This window comes from Pteronotus mesoamericanus, unplaced genomic scaffold, assembly GCF_021234165.1.
Source record: "Pteronotus mesoamericanus isolate MK-2021 breed Mesoamerican mustached bat unplaced genomic scaffold, CSHL_Meso_final contig_73, whole genome shotgun sequence".
Lineage (NCBI taxonomy): Eukaryota > Metazoa > Chordata > Mammalia > Chiroptera > Mormoopidae > Pteronotus > Pteronotus mesoamericanus.
In genome coordinates this window covers 27,924,741-27,938,154 of record NW_026555245.1, presented here as the reverse complement: position 1 = coordinate 27,938,154, position 13,414 = coordinate 27,924,741, and positions in this window count along the sequence as shown.

The following is a 13,414-nucleotide window of genomic DNA, read 5'->3' as shown; positions in this document are numbered from 1 at the left end:
TTATATTTTTAGCAGTCTTCCTCGGGTGATTTTGAAGCAGGTGTTTGTGGACCACACTTGGAGGAAACGTTGTAAACCCAGCAATAACAATCATGTGGCACACAGACTTCCCTCATCCACACACATGTGAGGCCAGGGTGGCAGAGACAGGGTGCTGACCTGGAAGATGCCCAGCCTTCCAAAAAGTCATGTGGTTAAGGAAATTCTCCCTGCTTAGCAGTAACTTAAAAAAGACTTAAGCCAGTCTTGAAGTGAAAGTATTCTCCTCTTTCTCCACAGATTTTGTGAGAAAATGAACTACAATGCTATTTTTCCTGATAATAAGATAATATTATCCCAAATATGGTTCATGATATATCTCATTCAGTCCATACCTAAGAATGAGGCATGGCCACATTTGTCCATAAAATAAATATTCAAGGTTACTTTTAAACATCATTTTTAAAGAGTCTACATTTCCTATATTGTACCATTGTATAATGGTTCTAAATAGGATAATAGAGCCTTATTTTGCTAATGCAAAATAGAAGAACTAGTTATTTTGGGTAGTGGCTTTTTGGCCAAATTTTGAAGCTGTGAAACAGTTTTTTTTTTTTTTAAGTTTTACTTATTTATTTTTAGAGAGAGGGGGAGGGTGGGAGAGAGGGAGAGAAACATTGGCATGCTGGGGACCTGGCCTGCAACCCAGGCACGTGCTCTGACTGGGAATCGAACCAGCAACCTTTCGCTTTGCAAGAGAAAGTCCAATCTGCTAAGCCTCACCAGTCAGGGCTTAGAAACAACTTTTTAAAAGATAGCTCATACCCTTTAAGTCAGAATCCTAATGGAGAAAGACAACTCTCCCTTTTCTCATTTTCTAGTTAATATTACAGATGCCATACTTTCTGCCCACAGAACTGCTTGTGTTACACTAAGACTATAAGGCTGTAGTCATTTGCAAATTATGTTCAGATGCAATACTTGAATTTCATGACAAAATAAAATTCTACAATTGGAGTCTTTTCTTAAACTTAGGAAAATAATATAGTATATTAATTTATAGAATTTTCTTTAAAAAATATGTTACTGTATTTTTTTCCATTACCATAGCCCCTTTATACCTCATTCCACTCTGCAATCAAAGGTTTTTGAAATCTGTAATGTCTGCCACCAGACATCCAGTGTGAGGTGGCAACTGGGGGGTACGAACTTTTACCACCCCAAAATATGTTTTGGGCAGTATTAATTTCAAGCTGGTTATTAGACAACTGTACTTGAACAACAATAAAAGAAAAGAAAAAAACTTCAAGCTGGTTATTAAGAAACAAAAGACTCAGAAAGGAACTTTCACTCCACCTCTACCCCTTACTTGCCTCAAGGAATTTAGATAGAAAAACCTGCTTGAAGGATGGGAACACCGCGTTAGTTAGCAGCATAGTATAAACTAAATGAGGCACAGCCTCAGAAATCTACCAAAGCCTGTTTGTTGAATTTCCTTGTGTGTCCCATTGTCTTTGGGTGGCCCAGAAAGAGTTTATTTATCAAGTTTGTTCTTTCTCATTTACCTGTAAATTGCCTACTTTCCATTTGCAATCCCAGACTCCTGCTCCCCCAACCCCCAACCTGCATTTCCTTTGTCCATATGGCATATAACCCCCAACTGCCCAATGTATCTTCCGATCTCATATTCTTATGGCAGCCCCACATGCGCATCCGTAATAAATTTTGGACATTTTTTTCTGTTAATCTGACTCATGGTAATTTTATTATTAGCCCCAGCTAGGAGAACTTAGAAGGTTGGAAGAAAATTATTTTTTTGTGCCTCCACACAACTCATTTAGAATAAAACAATGTATTTGTTTAAACATGCATAAATGTTCTGTGAAGTATGGCTAAAATATCCATGACTTCAGGCACTCCGCCTCCAGAATGAGAGAGACGACCGACCGCAGTACTGGTTTAAGCTGCTATTATTAGAATGTGCCCAAATCATAATACAGTGCCTTCACCTGAACGTGCTGGGGGCTCACCTTCCAAGTGAGGTCACTGCTGGACAATAGCCTGGTAGGAATGGTTTATTCAGATGGGAAAATAGATGTGAGGTGGAGAGCTGTAGTGGGTGTTAAAGGGGAATCTCCAGTTCTAAGTCGTAACCTTGGAGGTGTCAAGATGTCTAACTGGGCACTCCTTAGGTGGTATCTAATTTCATTCCCTTAATGAGGAGTCTGGGAGGTCAGATCAGCTGCTGTGATTTAAAGTTCTAGGACTGCACAGAGCTTGTCTCTACACTTGAAGCTGCAGATGTGCTTATACATCAAATCAAAGTTCAGCCTCATAATTAGACCACCTACTAGCCGATTACCACAGATCCAGAGTTGCCTCACACCCCCTGTGCATACATAAAGCAATTGAATAATCTTATTTTAATTTAGCAGAATAAATAGAGAAGGTAAAAGTTAATTTTTTCAAAAGCAATCTGTTAGTATCTCATCAAAACAACCTGATTTTGTATTGATGGATTAAAAATGACTCATCATGGTGCTTATAGTGTTTTTTGAAGCATGATTTATTTATTAAAAAGTTAAATGGCAATAAGTGAAATGGCATAGGGAAAGATGTGATTAAATATTAAACTTGTGATTAAATGTGCATGTTTGAAGATATGATCAGAAAATTGGGCAGGTAAATTTTGAACAATCTTACATTTTCCATTCTTGTTTTATTGTCTTTGTTGCCTACAGACATTATATATAAAGCATTTCAAATTACCTTTTGAGCAGATGGAATTGGGAAGGCGGAACAATGGTCTTTGTTCCATTGCCCATATTTAGTGCTATTGAATGTGCATGTGCTTTTGCATAGAGCCTTGTATCCTGTTGCTCCTGTCCCCCTATGCCAAATGCTGCTGCTTTTCAAATTAAAATTGGTTCTCAACAACCACCCTCCGGAAATCCCCCCAAAGTATTTTTGTAACTTCCTGTATCCTGAGTGCAATTTTACTTAGAATATCTTGAGAAAGGGAGGGTTCTTAATACCTCTCATCCTGTCTTGACTCAGATAGGTTTGCTGCTTGTTGTCTAATAAAACACCCTCATGAAAGCATAATAATCTAAAGCTGTGGTTAAACACGTAGCTAGTAATAGGTGTCCAGCCATTTTATTCTCACAACAACTGAGCTTTTCAGGCATATGCACTTAAGTCTATTTGTACACTGACCAGACATGTCCATTTTTTAAAAAGAACACTCAAAGATGCTCAGAATAGATTAGCCAAAGCAATGTTATTTTAAATGTCAAAACTACTGCAGTGGTACACTTGCAAAATTTTTGCTCAAGGGTCAAAGGAAACAAACTTCATGATGAGAGCATGAGGCCAGAAGATTTCCATTTGGCTTTCACCATAATGGTGAAATAAGGGAAGGGTCATGTAAAGTCGCTGTGCTCATGGTGGTGGTTGGACTATTCTTCCCTCGGCCTGTTTGTAACTTTCTGAGCATAGGAAGAATTGTAGGTGTCTGCCACATGAGAGCAAGTTTTTTAAAAGGAGCTGGGTAGAGACTAAACGAGGGTGCTAGCATCGGCCTGTGTGTATGTGTATGTGTTGTTTAAGGGGAAAGAAGAAAAAATTAACTGTACATTGGATGTGTTCCTGGCACTCTGCTTGGTATATGGCCTTAATTAATTTACCTCAACAATACTGCGAGGTGTATATTTTTATTTTATTACCTCAATTTTATGGATTAAGAAAATGAGACTCAAAAAGGGAATTAGCTTGCCTAAGATCACACAGGCAATGATTGACATCTGGTATTTTAACCTTAGTCTGTCAGGGTAAGGCAGTTCAGTCTTGGAAAGTAGATGGTGCAGGGTATGGAGGCCTGAAAGAATATGGTATTGCTTAGAATACACTAAATAATTCAGTATGCTTGACTAAAAATATAGATGGAGAGTTTCAGGATATGAGGAAGAAAAGGTAGACAAAAATTAGCTCCAAATGACTTTGTACCAACTGAAAATTATGGAGTTGGCTCTAGTTTTCCTCAAATTTCACGAATATTCAGGGGGAACTTGCCCCAAACAGGTCAGCATGCAATCAATTAGTAAGTCTTATTGTTTCTTCTGTTTCCACCTTGTAGTGTATTGTAATCTGTGACCACCATCCTACCTGAAATTTTGTGATTTCTTGTCTGGACAATTAGAACAGCTTTCTTTCTGCCTCTCTCACTTTCATTTATTTTCAAATCTTCCTCAATACTACTGCAGGTGATAAAGCATGTGCCACTCTTCTTTTACCAAAAGCTCTGTGTGTGTGTGTGTGTGTGTGTGTGTGTACACTCAATTTTGTAGAGCAGTTTTAAATTCATAGCAAAACTGAGCAGGGCATAGAGAGTTCCCATATACCCCTATGACCACACATGCACAACCTTCCCCATCATCAACCCATTAGAGTGGTACACTTGTTACAACTGACGAACCTAGACTGACACATCACTGTTATTCAAAGTCATAATTTACATTAGGGTTCATTCCTGGTGTTGTACCTCTATAGATTTTGACAAACATATAAGAACACATATTCACCATTATAATATCACACAGAATATTTTCACTTCTCTCGAACTTCTCTGTGTTCTGCCTAGTCATTCCTCACAACCTGCAAACCCTTGAAAGTCACAAAGTATTTTACTGTCTCCATTTTTTTCCCTTTTCTAAAAAGCCATATAGTTGGAATCATAGAGTATATAGCCTTTTCAGATTGACTTCTTTCTCTTAGTAATATACATTTAAGTTTCCTCCCTGTCTTTTCATGGCTTTCTAGCTCATTCCTTTTTAGCACTGAATAATACCCCACTGTCTCAATGTACCATAATTTATGTATACATTCACCTGCTGAAGCATGTCTTTGTTGCTTCCAAATTTTGGCATTTGTGAATAAAGCTGATATAAACATTTGTATGCAGGTTCACTTGGGTAAATACCAAGAAGCATGACTGCTGGATTGTATGGTAGATTATGTTTAGTCTTACAAGAAACTGCCAGACTGTCTTCCAAAGTGGTGGTACCATTTTGCATTCCCATCAACAATATGTGTGAGTTCTGGTTGTTTATATCCTCCCCAGCATTTGGTGTTGTCAGTGTTCTGAATTTGGCCATTGTAACAGGTATGTGGTGGTATCTCCTTATTTTAATTTTCAGTTTCCTAATGACATATGATGTTGGACATCTTTTCCTATGCATACCATCTCTATATCTTCTTTAGTGAGGTATCTGTTAAAGTCTTTTGCTTATTTTTTAATAGGGATGCTTGATTTCTTATGTTGTTGTAAGAGTTCTTTGTATAATATATAACAGTCCTTTATCAGATGTGTCTTTTGAATATATTTTCTCTCAGTCTGTAGCTTATCTTTTCATTCTCTCACATTTTTACCTAATTAATATTATTTATTATTTTTACTTTCAGCCTTTTCAGCACCCTTTTTAAAAAGTAGATGGAACTGGAGAGCATTATGCTAAGCGAAATAAGCCAGGGGGCAAAAGACAAATACCATATGATCTCACCTATGGGTCGAACCTGGCCAGCAATGCGGGGATGCGGGGAGGCAGGGAGGATAGGACCGGCAACGCTGGGGGGAGGGGAGGTCGGCAGAGAGTGGAGGGAGGAAGGGAGGGAGGGCGTGGAAAAGGAAAGAAAGGGGAAAGTCAAGGAACTTATAGCAAGGACTCATAGACAAAACCAAAGGGGAAGAGCTGAGGGAGGGCAGGAGGGAGGGGGCAAGGGAAAGTGGTGGGGGGTAGGCAGAGACAAATGTATTTGAAAAAATAAATTAAAATAAAATTAAAAAAAATAAAAACCACACATAAAAAATAGCATCTCAAATTTAAAAATAGTTAAAATATTTATATTCTTACTGAAGGTCAAATAATGTATTATTACATTTAAAGATGTTCATAATCCAGCCAAACTTATGTTTCTTAGTCTTATCAACTTTTTTGCCAGCCAAATAGACCCTTTCTTCCTGGAATTCAGACACTACAGGGAGGAGTACATATTGATATTGCAATTATATATATAGCTATTACACACACACACACACACACACCCCGCAATATATACTGGTTGGCAATTTAACATTGCATAAAAAGTAAAAACAAATCCCCTACAACCCATATGTATAAAAATCTCTTTTATTTAGCAATTCTTCTTAAAATGAATACAAAGGAGATAATTGTATATAGGTTGCTCTACCTTTTCTTTTCTAATGGTGTTTGTTGCATTGTTATTTATTGTAGTGACCATTATTAGTTGCTTATGTAATCTATATCCCCCTTCCCAGCAATGTTCGATTTACATTCTATCATCTGTCTTGCCTCTATTTCTTCAGGGCTAACATTTTCCTACTGCAGTCCTGAAGTTGAGCCTCCTTCATCTTAGAGTAAATCCACATTCTGTTTTCAGTGGTTAATTCAGAAACACTGTCCTATACTAACCTATTGATGGCTTTCTGACCACCACAGGAAATCATTCATAAGTGGGTAGATGAAACACAAGAAGACTTGGCTGGGGCACTAGAAGAAGTGTTTTCTGTTCTTCTGGATGTTGCTGTGTTTGTATGTGAGGCCCAGAATGGCTGCTACATTTTTTATTCACCAGCCAAGGGACTAAACAGGCCTTTTAAGAAAAGCAAGGCCAAAAGGACCTCAGAGAAATGGAGCTTTATCTCCGACTGAGCCATTGCTAACCCTTGCTCCACGTCTGGGTTTTAACCAGTTCTGTGAACCTTCATAATCCACTTAATGGTGTTTAAGCAGTTTAAATTGGATCTTCTCTTTTGGTTGATTCCATCAAAATTTGTCCTTTATAGAGGGAAACACTGCAAAAATCCTAAATATCCACCAAAATAGAATTGATTAAACAAATAATTGTAAATACAATGGAATAGTAGGTATGAATTAAAGACACTAGAAGAAAATATAATGACATAGAATGATACAATAATTTTGTGTATACATGATTTTAAAAAGCAGTATACATATGGTAGTTAATTTTGGCTTAGTTGCAGGGAAGAAATTTTCCTCTACCCGCAACGTTCTTTCTGCTAGTCTAATAACCAAATAACCATGAGACAGGTTAACAAGAAAAAATGACCAAAGTTGATTACATACATATGTATGGGAACCCCACGTACGTGGGAAGCAGAAACACCACGAAGGTGAAAAGGCAGTAGTAAGGGCTCTGTGACATTCTGAGCTGAGGATGAGGCGAGGCACCCTGGGGCTTCGGAACATAATTGCAGGGAGAGTACATGCTCAGTAATCAGTAGTTTTCCCTGCTGTATGGATAGGTTATCTCTGATAACCTCTATCTATGGGCAAGGCCCATAATAAAAATTTTTCTGGATAGTTAAGGGGAGCAAAAGCTTTTCTCCTGAGCCTCCAGGGTCTAGGTTGCCTTTGGTTCCAAAGAGTCCGCATACCACTGAGGTCCATCTAGAGGTGGCTCCTTCTGAATGCCTCCTCTGAAACTTGTCTGGAAGTTTTATATCCCAGAAGTTGGGTTCATACATTGTTTTATATCACAGTCTTCAGTAAATATAACTCAGTTAAACACCTGTGTCTCTTTTTAGGAGTAGTGTACTGGCGGGATCCCAAAATTAAGCCTGTGGTACAAGTCGTCAGGTATTTAACAAGAGACAGACTATAATGTGGGTTTCTAAGTTCAGAAGGCAGGAAATCAAGATTTCTCGATGCCAATCTTGAAGCATCTTCACAGGGAGTATAGGCAGGCAGTGACAGTCTGATAGTTTCCTCTGGTCTGCAATCTACAATTTGAATGTCTCTGGTGATCTTTCTTTTTCTCTCTCTCTTCCTCCCTTCTTTTCTTTCTCTCCTTCCTCCCTCCCTCCCTTCCTTCCTTTTCCTTTTTTTAAACTTTTTTAAATTGAATTTATTGGGGTGACATTGGTTAATAAAATTATACAGGTATATAGATTTCAGGTGTACAATTTTACAATATAATAAATACATCATCTGTATATTGTGTGTTCACCACCCAAAGTCAGGACTTCTGGGATCTTTCTGCAATAGGCATAGAAATGGCAGAATGTCCATATATGAGCAGTTATGGTGATTTTTCTAAGTTTCTATCAAGTGGGGTCCACCTTTACCTTGCATGCCCTTTGCCTTGGGAAAAGGGCAGTTTTAGTTCTCAATGATTCCAAGTCAAAGGATGGGAAAAAAATCAGTAATATTACTTTGGAGAGTAAATTTTGGAAGAAACTAGCAGAATTTGGGGTCCAATCCAGTTTACAAAAAGGAAAAAAAAAAAGAAAACTCAGCAGATGATAAACAGCACTGGAATCTAATATCCACAAAGGTGTACTATAGTTTCTATCAAAACTCAATTTTTCTAACTCTCATTTTTATCAAAGATAGTGAAATTAAGACTTGATTTATTTGCAAAATAAATCTGGTTTCAATAAACTTGGCCTATTTCTTTGTATCAGTCCAGAAAGGATAGTAATTAATCATATAGGTTCTTTTAAATCTGCTTTGCTGGAATTTTTCTTTAGAAATCTTCAGATGGTATTTAGAAAGGCCTCTTGAGGCCAAAAATCAAGGTGAGTACTTGATATCAGAAGTTGCCTATAATACCCACAGATTGGGTGAGTTCCTTTCTTCTCAAGATCCCCTAAATTTCTTGAGATTCCTGCACCTGCCGGGAAGTGACCTTCTTTATTCAACTGATAAGACTGCTGAGGAATCTGTAAGCAAGGTACCAGGTGGATATTTCCAAATATTTTATGGGCTTCCATAAGTCAATCTTAATTCCTCAAAACTTTCTGATCACATGATGTTCCAGCTAAAACTTTGATAAATGACCAGTTTACAGTTGTATACTGTTAGAAGGAAGACAGATTTTTATTGAAATTATGCAAATAACAATATTGCCATAAAAATAATACTAAAAGTTCCATATTTTGGAGGCATCATGTAGGGAGAAAAAGATAAACATTTCCACTTCCACTTACAAAAACATAGTTTACCAAATTATTCTAAGTCACAGCTAGCTAGCTTAAGGGAAAAGAAATTCTTGTGTCCGGAAAACAAACACACAAAAAAGAACTAGAAATTTTCAAACAAACGTCATAAAAATTTTAATCATTCCATCAGAACATTCAGTCCCTGTAATTAAGACTTGTTCTGCTTGAATCCAGTTTTTCCATTGGTTCTCTCAATCTTGCCTGGTGATTCTGAATGATAGAGACAGTGATAATTCCAAGAAGCCTGCAAGGCCATTTGTCAAGGCCTGTATGAGTCAGTGAATTCTCATACCAAAGAATCCAGGACACTGTTCTTGTCTATCCCTTGACCATTTACCTTTCTTGAGTAAAAAGGCCTTGGGACCCCTTGAGGGGTCAAGCCAAGGGATCCTGGTAGCACTGTATTAAAACCTTAGTTTTAACCCCATCGGTGTTCTTTTTATTTATATCAATTTTTTTAAAGTAACCACCTAAAGATGTCCACTCTGCTGGGACAAGTCCTGTAACCCTCCTTTCTATTTTCTCTCTGTTTCACCCTTATCAATATTTAAAAATAGGTATTTCATTTTCTTTATTTGATTGGGAAGGCCTTGTTTTTAGGTGTACTTTTAAATGATCTAATTTAATTGGAACATTTCTCATAACTGCCTTGTAATTTTAGGCTCTCATTCCCCTGCAGCTGACAGCAGTTCGGCAGGACCCCCACTGGATGTAAGTGGAGTTTGACTCACATACCTGTCTGGCTGCACTTTAGAGCTTCCCACCTGTCAGGTGCCAAGCTGAGTTCTTAGGACAGAAAAATTTTAGGTTGTCTTTTAGTAAGATTTTGCTATTATTTTCCCCTTTTTCTTCTTAAGTGCAGGACAGTTGTATTTCCAATTGTATTTTCCAAATTTTTCCAATATCTGCAAATGACTGAAGGTAAATAGAAATGAGCATAAGTGGACTTTGATTTTTGTTCTAATTTCTGTCCTTCCATCTTATTAAGGGAATCTTAACGACTAGCCATTATAACAAAAGGAGATATCTCTAAAAGTTTTCCTTTCTTTCTTGGCTTTGGTGAGTAGGATCTTAATAAGGACTCAGACTAATCAGTCTTCTATGGCTTAAACAAGGGCACAAAACATAGAGAAGTCAAAGAACTTTGTCGCACAGGTAGTAAGGATGTGTGGCTCCTGTTTCCCATAAAACTGTGAGATGCCTCCAGCCAGAAACCTGCTAATGTGTGACACCAGACAGGAATTACTGGAATGAGATTTTTCCAGTATTAGCAAGCAATGAAGGTTGAAACAACAAAGGGCCATTATGAGCTAGGGGTCCTTATGAAAAAAAAATTCCCCTGAGAGTTGCATGACTGGACAAAGAGGGACCAGTGAGCCTCTTGTGGCTTAACCAAGGCTTGGAACCCTGACTTACGGGACTGGCCACCAGAGGCACACTGGTACATGCACCTTCCCTATGGTGGAGACCAGAGATAATATTCTTGTGGGCCATAAAGGCAAAGCTGTCAGGACATATAACTAGATAAAAGGAGAAACACCAGACAGCGGGAGCAGAGAAAAAGACAGAATTAACAAAACTCATGAGTACTTATATCAAATAACTACAGGCTGCTAAGCCCAAGAAACTAGTTCACAAATATTTTTTCCTGCTAAACTAAACTTAGAAAAGCAGAAAGGGCTCTCACTGGTTTGCTTTCCCCAGACTTCATAGGAAGAGATATGGGAGTTTGACTTGGCAAAAATTCTTACCTTTGCTGGCATGTGCCAACTGTTGGGAAGGAAGAAACTTTGATCTACCCTCAAGGTTCTTTGGCTTGGTCTAATAATCAAATATACATGAGAGAGCTTAATGAGAGAAAATGACCAAAGTTAATTACATACGTATACCTGAGAGTCAGAAACCCCACAAACACGAATGTTCCAAAACAAGAAGGAATAGTGAGTTATATGCGACATTCTAAGCGAAGGATGAAGTAAGGCACCTTGGGGCTTCAGGAGGTAACTGCAGAGAGAGCACCTGTTCAGTAATTATTACTTTGTCATTTCTGGTGATCATTTTTTATCATGGGCCAGACCCCAATTTAAATTCTTCTAGATAGGTAAGGGGAGAGGGGGACAGACTTTTCTCTTGAGCCTGTAGGGTCTCAGTTGATTTTTTAAAAAAATCCTCACCTGAGGACATGCTTTTCTTCCACCGATTTTAAGAGAGAGAAAAAGAAAGAGAGGGAGAGATGGGTTATCTCCTGTACATGCCTTGACCAGGGCTCAAACCTACAACCTAGGTATGTGCCCTGACTGGGGAATCGAACCCTCAACCTTCCCGTGCAGAGGACGACACTCCAACCAACTGAACCACCTGGCTAGGGCTCATTTGATTGTTGATCAAAATAATACATATACCACTGAGGTACATCTTGGGGTGGCTTGTACTGAACCCTACACTTGCATGGTAACAACTAGCTTAGATTAGATGGCAGCTGCCCTTTTTAAAAGTGTTTATGTTTCCTGAAGTATTTCATTCATTTACAATATATTATCTGCTGGCTCCTACAGACATTTGACTCTTACCATTGCTTTGTGGGATTTCTAGCACAGCAGGGGTATATTTGGTGCTCATTTATTATACATTGTTTTGCATGGTCGCTTTTAATAGGTAAGTTTTCTATAAGTCTCCTTGGGTTAAGTCCCATGCCTTACACATAATGGTAAATTCATAGTGTCTTATGCATAGTAGGTTTGTAAAAATAAACACATTGCTTGTTGAATGAATTGAAGCAATGATCAAATAAATGAAAACTTTGCTACATCCTATAAATTCTTTACTTGAAAGAACTTCTTTCTTTTTCTTTAAATAATTGCTTTGATTAGTCAACTGAAGAAACATATTAGAAAACTACATTTGAGGATAAATAAAATCACACCATGGATCACAATTATTGACAGGTCCCATATCATTGTTGAATTTTTAAAAAGTGCTTAATTTTTAAAGGTAATACATGAGGTCTGGCCTCGCATTGTGCTAGGAAACATGGTTTGCTTACAGAGAATTTTGATTAATTCACTTTTGTCCTTTTCCTGGCAGAAATGTGTTCTACCACCTGTCAAACAAGACAGTGATAGAGATGCTGACAACTTCAGGATAGAACCATCATTTTTCTAAAATACCCTTAACGTCGAGCTGTGATGGTGAAAGAATCTTAACAATGGTGAGATTTAATTTCTATATTTAATTTTGTGAAGGGAGGTAGTAGACTCTCATTTTAGAGAGTCTACTCTCTAAACACCTCTTATTGTAGTTGCTTTAAGTTGTAGGGAGAGAAAAAGCTGGATAGTAGGTGAAATAATTTTTAGATGTGGAGTGAAGTTCATGAAGTAATTAGCTCCCAGTTGTATTTTCTGTGAATGCTCATGTCTCTGGAAGATAGTTTAGAATTTAAAACACAGTCTTCAAGTTTCTTACATATTAAACTTATTCACATGTGTGGGATGACAAGGAAGGAAGATCTAGATGTACAGATAAGAGCTGTAAAGTTGGGGTTGCAATTTTCCTGAGAGTTCCTTTTCCTTTAACTGTCCCTAACCTGGCATCAGCGTGGCAACGCGAAAGGCAGAGCACTCGGCATGGAACTGTGGCATCGGTAGAGTCAGGCTTGTCTTACTCCCATAGGCTGAACTTTGGACATGGATGATTTGGAAATACAGATGTTCAGGTTCTACTGCTTGATATCACATGGCCACGCAGAGCTTCATTTACCTATGAAATGTGAGTAAATATCTTCAAAATATGAATGTCACCATATGGTTCATAGAAATTAAAACCATGGAATCGGTGACCTCCAAACAGCCTGACCCTCACCCTCCAGGTTTTAGAGACTTCGTGCTTCTTCCACCTTTACCCTTCAAACCTGCGTAAGGAGAAGGGATCTGATAAGGTCACTCATATTTAGATGCTAACAACTGATAAAACGTCAAGAGCCACCTCACCTTATACTTGTTTATTAGTGGTCAAAGGTTTTAAGTCAAAAGAATGAAACTTTAATTGTGGAATTTGAGGAATTACTTACTGATTGAGGGAGATATTCATTGCTCAGGTATTCGCTCCCCCATGCTTGTGTGTTCCAGCCATGGAGGTCGTAGGCCGCCTCTTTATTAGACCAGCCAACACTCAAGTGCTCATTGGTGTCTAGTCAGCAATATTTAAAAACAGGACAACTTTCTAGGTAGTTATACTTTTATTTTAAAGATACCAGATTTTTTTCTGTTTCTCTTATGGTTGCACAATATTTAAGTAATCTCTGTTTAAGAAGGGTATAACTCCCAAGTTAAATATTTAAGAAGGTCAGAACTCCCAAATAAAAAACTATTACTAACAATGACATTGTTATCAAACACT